The sequence below is a fragment of the Vanessa atalanta genome, chromosome 1 (assembly GCF_905147765.1).
Source record: "Vanessa atalanta chromosome 1, ilVanAtal1.2, whole genome shotgun sequence".
Classification (NCBI taxonomy): domain Eukaryota; kingdom Metazoa; phylum Arthropoda; class Insecta; order Lepidoptera; family Nymphalidae; genus Vanessa; species Vanessa atalanta.
The window spans coordinates 6,066,025-6,072,024 of record NC_061871.1 but is presented as its reverse complement, the minus strand read 5'-3'; positions in this window follow the sequence as shown (position 1 = coordinate 6,072,024).

The window sequence follows — 6,000 nt, the reverse complement described above, 5'->3', positions numbered from 1 at the left end:
AATAGATTTTTGATATTTGACTGCAATAAAGTGCACATTTTTTTAATGGATTCCTAGATGGACCGAGTCGATAAAACACTTAACCAGAACTTAATCTCCGCTTAAGATGCGACAAACGTTTAAATTTTTTCTTAAAAAAAATTTTTTTGTTGTTTTTTTCATTACTTATTACCATACTTGTGATTTAATTTGTTTTTATAATTGATCTTGTACTCTGAAAAAAATATTGGGTAGAAATTCGCATTTATCAGTTTAAATTATGTTAGTGCTAAAATTCAGGTACAATCCGCAGTAGAACAGTGTGGTATAAAATCTAATAGAAGTTTTGGAAATAATAAGCGAGGCTACTAAAGCATTCGATTATTTACCTAGAGACTATATACCTACCGCTAATTTATTACATGAAACTGTTTTATTAAGAAATACATTTACTTATTAACTGACATAAGTGATATACAATGATTTTTATAAACATTTTTACAAACCAAATTTCTTGTCTAAGCTGTTAACCGTTGAGGAGACCCTTCGCTTGAATCCTGAAGATTCATGTCATCAATCATGAATTTAAACAATATGTAAATTTTCAATTCCACTCCTTTCGACAGCTCGCAAGATTTGATTTAAACAAACCAACAAACAGTGCAAGTTAATTATGAGATATTATTTACTTGGTGGTAGGGCTTTGTGCAAGCCCATCTGGGTAGGTACCACCCACTCATCAGATATTCTACTGCCAAATAACAGTACACTGTATTGTTGTGTTCCGGTTAAAAGGGTGAGTGAGCCAGTGTAATCACAGGCACAAGGGACATAACATCTTAGTTCCCAAGGTTGGTGGCGCATAGGTGATGTAAGGAATGGTTAATATTTCTTACAGCGCCTTTGTCTATGGGCGGTGGTGACCACTTACCATCAGGTGGCCCATAAAAAAATAAGCATGCAATAAGTGCCCATACCGATCCTTCCGTGGAGGATTAAATCTTTAATCGATTCTACATTAAAGTATCACAGAACATTTTACAGCTAAATTTAATAGTTATGTTAAAGAAATAAACAAATAACGCATATTATACAGGATTGTATAAATGAAAGATGAGCTCGGTATATTATATTCGTTGAAGATCATACCGGATACATAAGTATTAATTCATGTAAATAGATTTGATTGAAAAACAGTACTGAGTTTTTTGCCAAGTATCTCGGTAGAACACTCTGAACTCGTGGTAGCTTGATATTAAAACTTTGTAAAATGGCGATTCATCGGTGCTTGTAAAAGCCTACATAAATAAAGTATATTTTGATTTTTTGAAAAGAGGCTTAATTAAAAAAAACGGTAGTTGGGCTATCAAATGGGCCACCTAATGGTGTATGGTCATCAATTTTGCAAACTCAGTTGTTATGTGCCTTGTGTCTAAATACAATGCTCACTCGCCCATCAAACCGGAACAGAACTACATATTGCTGTTCGGCGATGGAATATTTGATGAGCGAGTGATATCTACCCAAACGGGCTTATGACTCTTCGTCGAACATTTTACCATTTAATACCTTATTCGTTTTACTAGTTAGATGTAGATGCATTTGTATATTCAACTTTACACCTCGATAACAATAAATAATAAATAATGACTACAAGACACTATGTCGATGACAAATCATAATCAATGTCAATACTATCTATAAATAATTATTCTAGACGACTCGCTCGTAACATCCGTCTTTTTATACATCTATTCTTTGCAAGTTATATTAGCCTTTTGTCCTCTATGATAAGGAAAAGTTACCAGATATTATTGTCTATAGTGTATTTACTATACACTATAGACAATAATAATAACCTCATTTGATTTTATTAAATAAGAATTTTATTATTATTAAAAAATTTAAGAATGTAACAGCAAAAGCCAAACAAAGAGTACAAATACGATTGATATAAAAATATTATTTTAATATAAGATATTGCTTCGGAATATATGTATATGATTTTTTATGTTATTAGGGACCACGCGCAAATGGGCCACGGTCAGCTCAACACATAATGCCTGGTGTCACTCGTTTGAGAAGTGTAAGCAAATTCGTTACAATCGTAATACGCACCAATTACCTTGTACCTATAATTACAGTGTATATTTTGTCAAACCTGTATAAGTATAACTTTTTTATTTATTATTATCCATCATACAAAACCTACTTTAAAAAGTAAACTAATCATCTCTTTGTAACATCAAAGCACTTGACTAATAAAATATTTGTTTCACCCTTGCTAGAAACATGTCAAACTGAACAAGATCTGGGTATATACGTATATGTGCTAAAACTTTAATGAGATCGTGTCCCATCTTTCTATTGATTCAACTCTTACCGTGTAATTCAATTAGGATTAGTGATCATTTATGAACTACACCCTTTCAATTTTAATCTATCCTTTGAATGTTTTCACATGAAGTAATACTTAAAAGTGTTACTAGAAGATAATAGAAAACGGCATGTTGGTTCCAATACTGCATATTAAAATTTGATTGGTTTAGATTTATGCAGCCTACTGAATTGGTACCACCCACCCAATGTCTAGTCATTCTGCCGCAAAGAACACTATGTATTCTTGTGGCCCGGTTTGAATGGCGAGTGAACCAGTGCAAGTATAGACGATCCCATGTTAAGCGATGAATTGAAGTGTAAGAAGTGGCTTATAATTCTTACAATACCAGAGTCTATGGTCGAAGATGAACACTAACAATTTATGGGAGTATTTGCTAATTTAGCTACTGAAAAAAAATAATTAAAAGAATTACTCTACCGAAAACACGAACAATGTACAGATAGCGAAATGTATATCAATGTGTGTCAAATTAGAACAATACATTTGTTTCAGTTCTCAAACTATTGGTCAATGAACAAAATGTTTTACGAAATAAGTGTTTCTGTTATTAAAAGTTTTATGAACTTGACATCAAAATTCACAATAGCAAGCCGCTTGAAAAAGTGTACCAATTTTTAGTTGAATTTTGAAGCACAGTGTTTAAGACAGGACATAGACATTGTCCTTTAGAAATTTGTAAGAATGTGTAAGTTTATCACTTAAGCTCCGATTCTGGAGCTGAACGCACATTGCTCATAAATCGCTGACTTATTTTTTTTTTTACTTTCTCTAGAAGGCAGGCGGTAAAATTGGCCTTTTATCACGATTCCATACTCTCAAATAGACCGTTGGTATATAGCCAATATAGAATAAAATTTCTGATGAAGAAATGATAGCCATATATTGCACATAGACAAAATCAAAAATTTTTACTCGCTACTGTAATTAAGTAAAATTCTCATTAAATGTAATTATCATATGACATTTTTTAAATCGATTGATAACTCGATACAAGTCTCGAATTCAGCTTAATTATCCCAATGGCTGCACCCAAGTGTCTTATTAATTTGGTTGTACTATTAATTATCTCGAGAAAAATATAATGTGCACCGTATTGTAAAGTGCTACGTATCAGTTTTGTATGCATTTTTCTAAACATACGATAAGTTTTGAATTATACTTGATATGATTAGTGATTAGAAAGTTCAAATGGAATTATTACCATTATAGTCGTCATTTAATTTGATAAAGATTAATACTTCATTATAAAAAGATCCAATAGATAAAGTTACACTCTGTCCACAAAAGTGGTGATATATTTTATGTCTTTGCCAAAGATATATATGCCTAAAACATGACGACAATTATATATTTGATTATCTGTTTTATAAAATATACAACAATACAGAAGATAGGTTTAAACTAAACGTATATTTTTCTTGCTCCTACCAATAATTAAAGGAGCGTGGTTTTGTCTTCATTTGTTGTAATGACTGGAATCGGTCATCGCTAGAATATGTGTAATTTGGTGTAATCGCCAAGAAATAGGCTGTTACCAATTGAAAAAAAAATCATCTCAATTGTGCACTGTTTAGAAAATGATCGTGGTTGCGAGTTAAATTATTTGGTACTTGAATGGCACCGCCTCCCATTTGAATTGCGATAATACTTCATGATAGGCGGATACTTGCATTGCGGGAGCATTCCGACCTTGTTATTTTCGTCGCTGTTTTGATTGTGTCTATCCATCGGGTAAACGCTCTTTAGGTCTTTTCCTTCTTAAATAGCCCATTATATAGTATGCATTTTTTTTAATAAAAACTCGATCCCCTGATTTCTTGAGATGTGGCTGGAGAAATTTGGTATTCCTAATTGAATAATCGGTAAGTAAAGTATTTCTTTAATCTACAGTTATTTTCTTTCAATATGTTGTTATTGTAAATCAAAATATATAAATAAGTAAATAAAATATGGTTTATTGTTACGAATGATAAAAATAAAATAATAAAATAACGATTTAAAAATAGAAAGAATATGCACGACTCATTCATTTTATCACTATATTGCAAATGGGCTATCCAGTTTCCTCGGCATGTTCCATTAAAGGTTTTCTTTTCAACGCTTTCTGAACAATATCTAACAAATGACCAAGACCTAAATCATATTTAATTACAAAGACACGTACACTCTGATACAAATTATTCCCTAATGGTTTTAGATATTATTTATTAATAGACAAACTATAGAGTGCAATTCAAGCAAAGCACTCAAAGCACAAACATTTCATAATCTCAATGTTCAAATTATAATTATAAAAATAAAATAATAATAAATACTATTTTGAATGAAATATTTGTCTCATTATTAACTGATAAAAATGTCATTAATTTAGTATAGTTTAAATAAACACAAAATTATTGAAACGCCAAGAGTTAATGTTTCCTGTATTTATCATAACAGCAAACAACCGTACGTCATACATGAAATGAAATGAAATGATAGGCGATAAAATGAACATATTTTTAATATTGTATTGTGACCTACATCCACAACCCAAATTAGACTTGACCCGATTCAGCGGTAATACAGGTTTGATAGCGCAGAGATAACAGTTCGATAAGAACAGTTCCAAAAACATTATTTATAGGTTTAACATTGTACACTGAGTTTCTTGCCGGTTCTTCTCGATAGAATCTACATTGTCAACCGATGGTACAGTAACAGCCTGTAAATTTTCCACTGCTGGGTTAAGGCCTCCACTCCCTTGGAGGAGAGGTTTTGGAGCTTATTCCACCACGCTGTTCCAATGCGGGTTGGTTACACATGTGGCATAATTTCGTTGAAATTAGACACGTGCTAGTTTTCTCAGGATGTTTTCCATTCAGTGGTACTTGCATGGTTTGAGCCCGCAATCATCGGTTAAGATGCACGCGGGCTAACCACTGGGCCACCTCGGCTGAGCAAACCGGTGGTAGCTACTTTTAATACAATTCTGTATAATGTCAACTTAAAGGTCCTTGTAATAGAATAAAAAGTGAATACTTGAATGAAGTATATTTGTTTTGATATCATAAATGATACGAGCTAACTTTTGTCGATACCAATTTCATCAACAAAGTACATCACTAAATTTAAACATGACAACTATTCTAAAACTACTTAGATCAAATGAGGTTTCTTAAATAGGTTTTAAGAAGTATAATATGATTTTACCTTAAACTATTTACTTTAAAATAGTTTCAACATGATCACTCAAAAATGGCCTCATGACCAATTTAAGACTTTGGTAAAGCCAAAGATATTTAACATATGTGCACGTATTTGACTCATTATCATAACTATAAGTTTTGGATATTCTCCATTTATGTCATATGTATATATGTATAATACTAGTTGTCGACTGCGACTTGCGCGTGTTTGACAGATTTGATCAATCAAGTGTGCTTGTGATTTGGTCGTAAAAGCGTAAGACAGACAGAATTACTTTCGCATTGTTATTATTATATTATATAATATAAATATTACAAGCTGATGCAAACGAAACTGCAAGATCATTTGTAAGAACAAAATCTATTTAAAGATTAATTATCATTGAAATATTTAGGATAAATAATCAGATGACGGAAACCATCTGACGGGTA